Source organism: Eubalaena glacialis, chromosome 9, assembly GCF_028564815.1.
Source record: "Eubalaena glacialis isolate mEubGla1 chromosome 9, mEubGla1.1.hap2.+ XY, whole genome shotgun sequence".
NCBI lineage: Eukaryota > Metazoa > Chordata > Mammalia > Artiodactyla > Balaenidae > Eubalaena > Eubalaena glacialis.
Window position 1 is genome coordinate 26,985,887 of NC_083724.1, and position 13,179 is coordinate 26,999,065.

Genomic DNA, 13,179 nt, shown 5'->3' on the forward strand with positions numbered 1-13,179 from the left:
TGTATGAAGTTTTTGAAAAATCTGCTTTAATGAAGCATCAAAATTGGGATTCTTCAGATACGAATGGTTGGGTACTCTTTAAAGCAGGGGTTCTTGTGCATGTTTAGAATCATCTGGGCGGTGTGATGAAAATGCAATTGTATCAAATATCTCAACATTCCCAAGACAGGCCTTGTTCTTTCATGGTGTTGCATGTAACATTCTCTCTAGAGCACCCAGCCCTCCTTTAGGTGAGAAACCTCAGCTCAAATGTGGCTTTAACACAACAGCTTCTGTGATTCCTGTATTATTGGAACTCATTGAATTGTAAATGCCTGAAACCAAGAGCAAACTAGCTTAGACAAAAAGATTTATTGGCCAAAGTAGCTGGAAGTTCCAGGGATCTTTTAGCTAATATGCCATCAGGGATCGTATATGAATGTATGTATATATCTCTCTCTTTCTCTCCCTCTCTCTCTAGAATTCTTTGTATATCTATTATATCGTTTACTACATTATATTGTATTTTGTTTATGTGTCTGACACCCTCCTCACCTCCTATCCAAAACAGTGAATTTCCTGAGTTCAGAAAAAATGTCATCTCTTCCTTGGTGTCCCCAGGACCCAACCCAGGGCTTGGCCCCTTCATGGGAACTCAGTAATTATGGAGTTAATAACCGAATGAAAGAGGATGTCTAAGAGAAGACAGGGCCAGAGTGAAGAAGTAAACTTCATTTCTTCTGCCTTTGGAGGATCAAACATCAAATAGTATGGAGTGTATTGACCTAGAACCTCCCAGGATAGGCCAAAAATTGTTGAATTCTAATTCTTCCCAGAATTCCCTTTAACAAATGTAACCAAACACCTGGGAACCGGAGACCTGCCACTGCATCATCCATTTGATTTCAAGATAGGAACCCTAGACAGATTCCCTCGCCTGCAATTATCCAGGCGGAGCACAGACAAGTTAATATCAACACTCATCTTGATGCCTACAGTATCCCCAGAACCCAGAGAAAGGTATTCTTCCCTCTAATCCTCTGTGGCAGTACAGATGGCATTTACAACCCAATCTAGCACCTGGGAAATGTTTTTCACGCTACCAATTAAGACGCAGTTCCTCCACTGTGTCCATCACTTGCACCTGTAGGAGCTTCACCAGGAGCATATTCCATCCGATCGCTCCCTTTGTCCATTGGGGCCTTTTGCTACAGATTCAAAGTGTTGCAAAGGAAGAAAGTGAGAGTTGCATCTGAGCTAGAAACTTCCTGGTACACTCACGGAGGCCCCAGCAAATTCTTTTATTTTTTTATTCAACTGACAATTACTATGAACATACTATGTACCAGTAGACATCAGGGGAAAATAAAAGGTCTAATTAGACTCTACCTTGAGGAACTCATAGTCCAATGGGATAGATTAGTAAATCTAATTAAAATTCATTGTGAAAACGCTTTAAGTAGATATGCTTTGAGCTACTGATGAGCACAGAGAAGGAAAAGGCTCACTAATTTTGAGGAAGGGCCAAATTATAGCCTCTGTTATAGAGAGGCCATGGGTGTTAGTCCATATTTATATACATGTAGTAACTGACATTTTTATAGTACCGTGTGGTTTTCAAAGCATTTTCGCATATTTATTTCATTTTATTCCCCTTCTTCCTTTATGTAGAAATTAGTCTTCCCTGTTTTCAGCTTAAGAAATTATGGCCTGGAGAGGCTAAGAGATTTGTTCAAAATGACCAAAAAAACAAAAGAGCAGAACTCAAAACTAGGTTTTCTGATTTAAGAGTTTATTTGGAACATATTCTGAGTTGCACAGGGTTCTCAACTGTGAGCAAAAGTTAGAAAACAACAAAAACACAACAAAAGGCCCCCCAAACCCCTCTGGCACCATACTGTAGCCAGGAATAGCATTACCCAAGCAGGCCCAGCACTGGCCTGGTGAAGGCACCAGTGTAGCCTTCCTTGGGCATTAAGTACCACAGCTCGCATACCTGAAACCGCCCGCATGCCTGTGAGGTCTCTTGGACTGCTGCTCCGGATGCTTCTAGAAACTCAGTGTTGTCGTCCTGCCTGTTGACAGGTGGATTCTTGATGATGCCTGCTTCTTGGGTCCTTAACTTCTGGTGGAGTCTGAAGTTAGTGCACCAAAGGGCAGAGTCTCCATCAGGTCCTCTAAATGCAAGGTGGGCCCGGGAGGCAAGTGCCTGGCATTTTTCGTCTCTTTTGTGGGAGTTGGACTCAAATTTACAAGTTTGGCAATTCCCGAGTATGAGAAGGAGGTTTAGAAGCCAACACTTAGCAACACTTTATATTCCCTTCACCAATACCTCTCAGTAGTGCTGGTTTCCTTTTTTAAAAATTATAAAATAATAATAAATTCTGTCTGGCTCAGTTTCTAACTCCCCGAAGCCCTTTTGAACCCCGCATGAACAAGCAAAACCGCTCCTAGCCACCTCCTTCACCGGGCGGCTTGACCACGGCCTCACCATCACAACAGCTCACTTAATTATTAATCAAACCCATTCATTTGGGTGTGTGGTTAAACACTCTTCCCTGGACCACTGGCCAAGCCAGCTCTCAAGTTTAATCACTGAGAGCCAGTGACTTTCACTTCTGACCACTGATTGGGAAAGAAGGGAAAAGGTCCTTACTAATCTGTGAAATGCAGAATGTCTTCCTCTGCTGACAGGAAGCAGAGCTGGCTTCTCTGCGAAAAGGGGCCAGGCATCAGGGCTGTAGCTCTTTTAGATCAGTGATGATCCTCAAAGTGTGGGCTCCTGGGCAAAAGCAGCAGCACCTGGAAACTTGTTTGATGGGGAAATTCTTGGGCCCCAGCCTGGAACTACTGATTGAGAAATTCTGGAGGCGGGGTGTGGCCATCTGTATTTTAACAAGCCTTCCAGGTGATGGTGAAGCATGCTAAGCCTTGAGAACCATGGCCGTAGATCCAGGAGCTGCTTCTGACATGGGCAGCAAGCTTCATGGACTCAACCGTCTTTCATTTTTCCTTAGTGGACCTGAATGGGACCTGAAGGAGCTTCATTTAAAGCAGTGAGTAAGCCTCTCCCAGATCATCTTCCAGGTAAGTCTGCTCTTAAAAAAAAATCAGCTTCAAAGAAACCTGGGATGGCTGGGCACTTACTTCAACCACGTAATTAAAGACTAAACCTCACACGATTTCATATCCATTGTCTCATTCTGCCACATGACAGCCCTGGAAGGGAAGTTATGTTCAAGGTGAGGAAATAGGCTCAGGAAAGTTGATTTAATTGCCCAAGGTCACATATCTAGGGGGGCTGAGCTGGTGGCCTCTAAACTATGCCAGGGCTATGGGAATGACTGAGGACAGTCCGGGAGAATTCTCCCACCACCAATGTGTAATAGTTACATCACAAATACCTCAACTAATAATCTCCCTCTGCTAAGGAAATGGGTCTCTTTGATTTGGTGAAATGCTCAAGAATCGTTCTTTCTTGAGCCTATCTTTATAAATACAGTTTCATACAAATCTCCCATTATCTCTATGGCTTTGTAACAAGAATGATCCAACAGATGAGTGTGCAAGCTAGGCAGTCCATCCTAGGAGAGAAAGGCACAATGTATGAAAGGGGATCAAGCAGCTACCAAACCCAGCTTTGTCAGGTTTAGATGCAAATAGAACCATTAACCTTCATGAGTTCTTGTGAAACGAGAGGCTATTTTGCAGATACTCCTAAGCCTTCTCTTTACTTTTATCCCAAAGTTTCTGATCCCATCTCATTTTTGCTCCTTTCCTAACCTAGCCCGGATGCCATGGACATTCAACCCCCTCATTTCCATCCCCAACCCCAGACATACACACCCCTCTCCTACCTGGGATAAATTCACTGTTCTTTTTCCTGTGTTCCTGCTCCGGAACCACTGATTGCTCCTGAACTATTGATGACTCCCAAATTAAAGTGCTTCGCCACGCTCTGGGTTAGCTTCATTTCACATCTATGCCGTCACCTGCAGCAGAACTCTCAATCCTCCCTGCCAAGGCTTCCACTGTCCTTCCTCCTCCTTCCTTGCTCTGTTCTAAAGCTTTGTGCCTTTCCTCTGGCCTCCACTCTCTCCAGATCCCACTCATCATCAACAGACGATCTTGTATCCTAGGTCACAGAAAATAAACAGCCACTAAACAGGAACTTCTTCCACTCTCTTCCCCTCTGCTTCCTAACTAATCTGTATCTTTACCCATTGTTACGGACTGAATGTGTGTCTCCCCAAAGTCATATGTTGAAACCCTAACCCACAGTGTCACTGTATTTGGAGATACGGCCTATAAGGAGTTGATTAAGGTTAAATCAGATCATAAGGGCAGGACTCTGCTCCGATAGGATTAGTGTCCTTATAAGAAGCGACATTACAGAATTTCTTCTCTCTGCACGCACACATTGAGGAAAGGCCATGTGAGGACATAGTGAGAAGTCAGCTGTCTGCAAGCCAGGAAGAAAGCTCTCACCAGCCTTTTACTAGTGCCTTCTTTCCCTTAAGTCAGAACTGCATGGCAGGGTAAGAGCTCAGGGTCAGGGATGGGTTGGAAAGTTGTTGGGTGATCCAGGAATTAGCACAGAGGGGGTAAGGTGAATTGAATATTTGATAACCACCACAGAACTTAGCGGCTTAAAACAGAAAATGTTATATTGTTTCTCATACATCTTCAAAATGGGCTGGGCTCAGCTGGACAGTTCTTCTACAGGTCTGACTGGAGGTCATTCATGTGGCACTTTTTAGTTGGCAGGGCAGTGCGGGGGGGAGCTCAGCTGGGATGCTGGGATGACTGGGCCTCCTTCCTTTCCATATAATGTCAGGACCTCTTTCTCCATGTGGCTTTTCCATACGTTCTCTCCAGCAGTGTTGGCAGCCTTCTAGCATGGGGGGTCAGAGCTCCTAAGAGCACAAAGGTGGAAGCTGATAGGTCTTCTCAAGGCTTACGCCCAAAACTGGCACAACGTCACTTCCCCTGCAGTCTGTCGGTTGTGCGTGTCACAGGACCAGCCCAGATTCTAGGGGAGGGACTGAACAGAGTGTGCTCACTGAGGGCCACCACTGTAACAGAATAAACACGTTTCATTCGTCAACCTACACCATAGGTAAGGACTTTCCAATAGGACTGTCCACATCTGCTTCTGGGACTCTTTATCTTGATATTGCTTTAACATTTCTAAGTCCATTTCCTAAAGGAATATCTACTGAAATATAAGAGAGCCCTACTCTTTTATGTGCTACTCCGTCTATTTCAGATGACTTTGCATCTCTTTTTGAGGAGAAAATTTATTTCCAGGTTCTTGGTAGAACCTCTTTTAGCATTACGTAGTGACAATTATGATTTTAGAGAGCTCTCACCTCACCTCCCTATGGCTTCACCTCCCATGTCTGGGTTTCAGAACCAGCACAGACTTGAGCTTCACCTGCTTTTAGTGGCGTTTAGAGGCTGTGGTATAAGCTAGCGTAAGATTTTGAGTTAGCCCAAGTATTTTCCATATTCCACACACAACCACCTCCACATTTCTAATGTACCATGGGAACTTTCTATCATTTCAGGCAGCAGCTCAGGCAGGCAAAGCTCATTGCCTCAAGGAAGGGAGGCTATAGCCAAAGAAAAGAGAACAAAGGCATCAATTCTCAATCTTGAGTTTCAAAGAGCCTTTTCAAAGTCCTGGCAAAGAAAACAGGTTGATAGAAAAGGTTTCTGAGTTTCAAAAGCTTGGCTTTTCTTATGCCAAAAGCCATATGCTATGATGTTTACAATAGATTTGGGGAGATTATGTGATGATAAATAAAAAATATAAAAATGTAAAGAAATATATAAAATAAAAATATGTTAAAGCATTTTAAAAGTCAATGAATGGTCTAGTTGTATGGAGTCTATAGAGATTCCAGGGGCTGTACTGAGACCCAGGGGTCCTAGGAGAAGCAACAGAGTAGCAGTGAGTATTTCTGAGAGGGACCCCTAAATGTGGCTCAGTTTAGCAATCATTCCAGGATGCGTTCTCTGCAAGCAAACTCTGAGATGAAGTCCGGAGTGCAAAATGCTGGTTAGGAATTAACATCAAAGAAAGAAAGGGGGAAGAAAGCAGCACTGGGCCGAGGGAGAAGTTGAACTGGGATGCAAGCCTGACAAAGCCTTGGAGCAAATATTACTCACCCAGGTACTCTGGGATTGGGTGGAATGACTGGACCTTTATACCTCCACCTTACTCAGTCATCAATACAAGATGCCCTGGGAAGGGCATGACCTTGAGAGAGGTGGCTGTCTGCATCTCGGAGGAGCTGACAGCTGGAGACCATCTGCTGACTGCACTCACTCTCTGCAGCTGGGCTGCAAGTCCTTCTGTGACAAGGGATCTGGGCAGCAGTGTATCTCCACGTTTACCACGCTAATCCTCTCCTCCCTGAGCTTAATCCCAGGCCAGGAGCTGATAGAATGCTTGGATAGGCTTGGAAAGCCTGCAGTAAGGGCCTGGTGAGAACTCCCCAAATGCAACCCAATAGAGGCAGCACGGGGGACTGACTGACGTGGAGGTGGAATGACAGCAGGACAGCCCAAGCATGGCCCCCCGCTGCCATGGGGAAGTGCCTGAAAGTTCCCTGCATCCCCAAGAGGGCTCAGCAATGGTTAATGGAGAGTCAGACGTGGGCTGCTTGGACCAACTGACACCTAAAGTTTATGGTGGGCAGGGGACATCTCGACTGAAAAAGGTGGGATTAACCAAAGACCACAAAACAAAAAGTTCTTCTTAGTAGATTCCAGCAAGGACAGATGACAGCTGTAAACCAGATTCCCCCTCCCCTTTTTCAGTCTGGGGCTAGGATACTATAAAGCCCCTCCCTATCCTGCTATCTCTATCAACTTATCTAAGTTTCAGGTCATGAGCTGAAGGAAGGGGTAGAGAAAATCCAGATTGACTGAGTTTAAACTTGTGGTGACAGAGAAAACCCCTAAGTGATTGAGTTTATTCAGAATTAAATAGATTTGAGTTTTCTGCCACTAGACAACATGGGAGTTCCAGATAGATACTAAGTTAAATTATGAGTAAAAAAATTTATATTTTTGATTCATTTATGCCAAAGATTGAAAATTCTTACTGGTATATAGATATGAAATGATCAAAGAAGTAATCATTGCTTCCGTCAGTAGCAGAGATAGAAATGTAAACCGGTGATGGAAAGATCTAGGCTTGCTCTTGGCCAAGTGTGTGATACAACTGGGGATGCTATCTCAGAATGCTGACACTCAGATGCTGTTGGTGTGGAGAATATTAGGAGATGATTTCTGTAAATCAACTTGAATACATATACATATATAATCAAGACCTTAAATTATTTATGTTTTGCAATTCTACTTTCAGGTATCAGGCTTAAGAAAATAACCAGATATTCTGAAAGAATAGAGAAATTCTATTCCAGGCAACAAATATTGGCCTCTGGCATTTGGGGGATGGCAGTAGAGATGGAGGATGTATAGGAAATTGGGATGTTTTTTGGAGGTAGAGTTAAGCCTTGATGATGGATAAAATGTATGTGAAGTTTAGGGCATGATGTCTTCTAGTTTTTGGCTTGAGCAACTGGGTGGATAACAGTGGCATTTACTAATATGGGGAAGATCCAAGGAGGAAATTTGCAAGGAGGGGGTAGAAAACAAGAGATTTATTGTGGCCACATTGAGTTTCTGATGCTTTTAAATACCCACAGGGCTCCGTCTCTTGACATCTAGTCTGGAGCTTGGTGGAGAGGAGGAGGCTGGAGATATAATTTGAGAATCATGTGCATAAAGACAGCATTTAAAGCCCTGGGAGTGGATGAGAGTATTTACTGAGTTACTGAATGTAAATAGAGGAAATCAAAGTCATGATAGGATCAAGTGTGTGATAAGATTATTATAGATTTTTATTTTCTTCTTTATTGTTCTCTATATTTTCCAAGGTGTTTGCAATGAAAATATATTACTTTTAACATCAGAAAACAAGTAAAGTCCTAATAAATCTGCTGCTGCCAACTCAGAAACATCCATACCACGTCCCTGCTCCTTTTCTCAGAAAACGCGTTTCTCCTAGGTAGGGCATTAAACACATTAATGTGCGTATTTAATTGGGAATCTTAGAGACAGTGTTTGCATGAAAATCAACATCCCCATCTCTTCTGAGTGCAAATGAGCCACTCATACCCTGGCGCTCCCACCTAACCTGCATCACACTGCTGATTGAACCTGTGCCTAATTACGTGTCGCTCCTTGAGTTCTGGAGTGTGTAATAGCACTGTTTATTTGCTAGGGTTGACAGTGATGACTACGTTATTTTCCTCTTCATGTGTTTTTTTTTTTTTTTTCCTTTTTTAAGTGGAGTCACCCCGCCTATCATGCCACTAATACCACGAGTTGACGGGGTTGTCTCTGGTCAGTGAGTGCTGGGACAGAAGCCCAGACATCTCAGGATATTTTGTCAGAAGCCTGGGGAGAGGCAGGTTTTGTTTTTTTTTTTTTTTGGCCACTCTGCTTGGCATGCGGGATCTTGACCAGGGATCGAACCCGTGCCCCCTGCAGTGGAACTGCGGAGTCCTAACCACTGGACTGCCAGGGAATTCCCAGGAGAGGGAGTTTCTGTAACTCATCTGGGATGGCTTTCAGGCAGTGGTAAAAGGGCTTCTTGCCTTGAATCTTTATTCATTCAACTAACATTCACTGTGGCCCTTCAGTGCTCCTGGCCCTACTCTGAGCACAGACAGAGATAAATATGACCCTGGGTAGGCTCTCAAGGAATGCAAAGTCTAGTGATTCCATCTGAGTTCAGTTTGTGAAGGGTTGTGATGAGAGAAGTGTGGGACAATATAGAAACACCTAATCTGGGGAGTGTGGTTCAGGGTTCAGGCTACCTGGAAAGGATAATAATAGCTCACATTTATCCAACTACCAGGCACAATTCTTCTTGCTTTATATGGATGAACTCATTTATTCCTTCCAAGGACCTATGAGGTAGGTCCTATTATTGTGCTCATTTTATGGAATGAAAAACTTAGGCAGAGTGGTTAAATCTGAGCTGAGTATTTAAGGGCAAAGACGGGTTAGCTAGGTTGGGGTAGAGGGAAATGTTCCAAGGAATTGGAGCCGCGTGGGGAATCCACAGAGTGTGAAGAATAATTTGGGGGTGGGGAGCTGCAGGATATTCTTTTTTTTTTTTTTTTTTTTTCGCAGCTGAGATGACAGCTAACCTGACAACCCTGCTTCTTCTTTCTCTCTTTTTTTTTTTTTTTTTAATTATTTATTTATTTATTTTTATTTTTGGCTGTGTTGGGTCTTCGTTTCTGTGCGAGGGCTTTCTCTAGTTGCGGCGAGCGGAGGCCACTCTTCATCGCGTTGCACAGGCCTCTCACTGTCGCGGCCTCTCTTGTTGGGAGCACAGGCTCCAGATGCGCAGGCTCAGTAGTCGTGGCTCACGGGCTCTAGAGCGCAGGCTCAGTAGTTGTGGCGCACGGGCTTAGTTGCTCCGCGGCATGTGGGATCTTCCCGGACCAGGGCTCGAACCCGTCTCCCCTGCATTGGCAGGCAGACTCTCAACCACTGCACCACCAGGGAAGCCCCTGCAGGATATTCTTTATGACTGGAGGCTATGGGGCCTGGGAGGATGGAGCTAGAGGGTCTTGAGAGGCTTGAAGAAAGGGAGTGACAGAATTAGATCTGCCTCCATTCTCGCTGCCTTGTGTAGCCTGGTTGGACTGGAGGAAACCAGATAAGAAGTGCTTGTAGTGGTGATAAGTGATGAAAGCTAAGCTATAGCACCTGGAGTGAGTATGGCCAGAGGGAGATGGACTCAGGGGGTGCTATGCGGCAGACAACTGGACCCAAGGAGCTAGTGTGAGGGAGGACTCAGTGCCCAGATTTCTCCTTGGGTGACTGGTTAAGTGGTAGTGTTTCCCTGAGACTGGGAGCCCCAGGGGAGGAGCAGGCCCAGTGTAGACAGACGGTGCATGAGGTTTGTTCCTCCCCGTGCCTTGAGCCTGGGTCTCTGGGGAATGGGAGAAAAACAATGCCCAAGCAAACCAACAGAAAGACAATGAGCATAGGATGGAGACCTGAAATCGAGAACAAGCAAACCAACAAACTCCTCTTCATCTGCTTACCTACAATCTGACTTTCCAGCATGTTCCTGTAAACTTAAGGGGTGGGAGATGTTGAAAATGTTCTTACAAGCAAGGGATGGTAAATAGAAATTAATTGGATAGCACTTGTTATTCATGTTTTAATATGTGTTAAATGTCACTGCCATTTTGTCTTTTTTTAAACTCTATTTTAGGAAAAATTAAAAATATATATTCATGAGACCTTTTTTTAAAATTTATTTTTATTTATTTGTTTATTTATTGTTGGCTGTGTTGGGTCTTCATTGCTGCGTGCGGGCTTTCTCTAGTTGCGGCGAGCGGGGGCTACTCTTTGTTGTGGTGCACGGACTTCTCATTGCGGTGGCTTCTCTTGTTGCGGAGCACGGGCTCTAGGTGCACAAGCTTCCGTAGTTGTGGCACACAGGCTCAGCAGTTGTGGCTCGCGGGCTCTAGAGAGCAGGCTCAGTAGTTGTGACGCACGGGCTTAGTTGCCCCGCGGTATGTGGGATCTTCCCGGACCAGGGCTCGAACCCGTGTCCCCTGCATTGGCAGGTGGATTCTTAACCACTGCGCCACCAGGGAAGTCCCCTTGAGACCTTTCATAGGCTTATTGCTGATGTTGCCCCCCACTTTCTCCCAATTCTCTGTAAGGTCTTAATTTCTTCAAACCCAAATTCTCCTACTTTGGGGACTCCCCTGGCAGTCCAGTGGTTAAGACTTCATGCTCCCAATGCAGGGGGCACAGGTTCAATCCCTGGTTGGGAAACTAAGATCCCACATGCCACGTGGCATGGCCAAAAATAAACACACAGACAAATTCTCCCACTCTGGCAGTTTTCAGAAGCCCATTCTTTGAGGTAGGGGAGACAGTACTTTATTTATAAAGACCCTATTTCACAGAAAAGGAAAAAAAGACTTAGGGAGGGTATGTGGTTTCCCAGTGGTCCCCTTCTGAGTCAGTGGTGGAGGTGGTGTTCTAAGACAGACCCATCAGATCCCAAAGACCCTTATTACCATCTGCCCCTACCTTCTCCCCGAGAAGTGGATTGGTTAGATTGTAGGACATAGGCTTGGGAAGAAAGACTATCATTCTTTAATTGTCTCCAAAGAGAGACTTCTGGTTTTTGAAAACTAATGAGTACTGAAAAGGTTGGGTTATAAGGAAAACGAGCAGCAGGTCTGCTAAATACCTTGCTAGAGTTAAGGAAACGGTCTAAGATGGGGAGATATGGATCCTGCCTGCTAAACTCTTGAAATGTTTTCATGTGGCTGGACAAGTTTACCAGTATCCTCTCTGAGCAAGAGGATGGCTGAGGAGTAGAAGAATCAGACTGGTGGGACTTCCCTGGTGGTCCAGTGGGTAAGAATCTGCACTCCCAATGCAGGGGGCCTGGGTTCGATCCCTGGTCGGGGATGCCGCAACTGAGAAGCCTGCATTCCGCAACTGTGAAGTCCGCATGCCGCAACGAAGATCCTGCGTGCCGCAACTAAGACCCTGCACAGCCAAAATGAATAAATAAATAAGTAAATAATAAATCTTTAAAAAAAAAGAGAAGCATCAGACTGGTAAGGACCCAGTTGTGCCTAGATCAACAAAAGTTTCCCGAAACCGAGGACATTCCAATGCGGAGAGAACCACCACAAGAGCCTCAGCCACTCCGACTTTGTTCTGCATTGGAACAACTCCAAGGAGCGTCAGGCCATGCTCTTGTTTTTATTATATCATCCACCAAATAATTATTCAGCACCTATGGAAAGAGTACTGCTGGTTGCATAGCCAATATCTAGCTCCCCTTTCCTCCTTCCTCACTGAACCCAGATTTTTTCCCCACCCCATTCCTATTCCAGATGGAAACCACGATTAGTCTAAGACAATCAGATGATGGTGATTACCTGGCAAAGGTCCAGGGCTATATGTGTGGGCCAAGCTACGTTGGCCCAAGGAGATTACAAGAAACCTTTATAGACTATGCTTGGGAAGAAATTTCCCTTTTACATGCAAACAATAAAGTATGTAGCATTGAAAGCCATGCTGTGACCACAAGGGGAACCAGCTTTCGGATGGAGCTGATACCGATGGTGGTCAGAGAAAAGAATCAGAACTGAACCCTAGATGACGTCATTGAGCTGCTGATCCTACTGTACCTGTTTCCCACCGTGTATCTGGACTTCCGATTTTTTGTGAAATTATACATTTCCTCATGGTTGTAAACCCGTTGGAGTTAGCACTGGGATTTTCCATTACTTGCAGCCCAAAGCATCCTGACTGAATCAACCTCCTTTTTTCCAGACACAATGCTGAGCACTGGGGACACAGCCACTCAGTGAGGGAGAGAGGCTCACACGTGAGCAGAGCATTTCTATTCTGAGTCCTCAGCGCGATGACCTCAGTAAGCCCTGAGGCTTTGGAGGCACCTGGGACCAGACGGCATTAGGGTCTGACCCCTGGTTGTAGCAGTGTAACCATGATGCCTCTTCATAAATCTTTTTGATGTCTATCTCGATTCGGCCCAAATTATTAACATAGGTACAGCAGGTTTGTCTGTGACCTCACAAACGCCACCCTGCTTGGCCAGCAAGTAATCCAAGGCCAATCTATTGTCCATAACCGCACTGGCCAGTGAGTTTAAAGAAGTCAGAAAGTCTGTTTAGGGCATTTCCAGTGGTCAGGACTAGGCTCTCTAAAGTGTTGGTTAGATTTTCTTGGGTTATTTAATGGTAGGCAAAGCCTCCCCATGGAGATGCCAATCCCCCTGCCAGTCCTGTTCCTGCCAATATTAATCCAGTGGCCTTCCTGGGATAATATTGAGTATTATCATGTATTGTGCTGTGAATGGGACCAAATGTCCTAATGTACAGGCTCTCTCATGCCACACATTATCGATATAAGGATAAGATTTATATAGGGGCCATATTACCCTGGGGTGCACTTGTCTTTGGGCCCTCGTTCTGGGGAGTGCCACATATCCAGACATATCCTGAAGGTGCAATAAGAGATCTGGGAACAGAAGAATTTAACAAGGAAGCAACTGTCCGGACCCCAGGAAGGGACAAGTTATAAACACAATGCAGGGACAGG

The 13,179-nt window shown here is 44.9% G+C and overlaps 1 long non-coding RNA gene across 1 annotated transcript in view; it reads left to right on the forward strand.

Moving 5' to 3' along the window:
- Nucleotides 1-3,047, forward strand: part of LOC133097260 (uncharacterized) — a 209,728-nt gene extending 206,681 nt beyond the window's left edge. The window contains exon 4 of the long non-coding RNA XR_009702004.1: nt 2,997-3,047. This is a non-coding gene — a long non-coding RNA (uncharacterized LOC133097260). The remainder of the gene's footprint in view (nt 1-2,996) is intronic.
- The last annotated feature ends 10,132 nt before the right edge of the window (nt 3,048-13,179 follow it).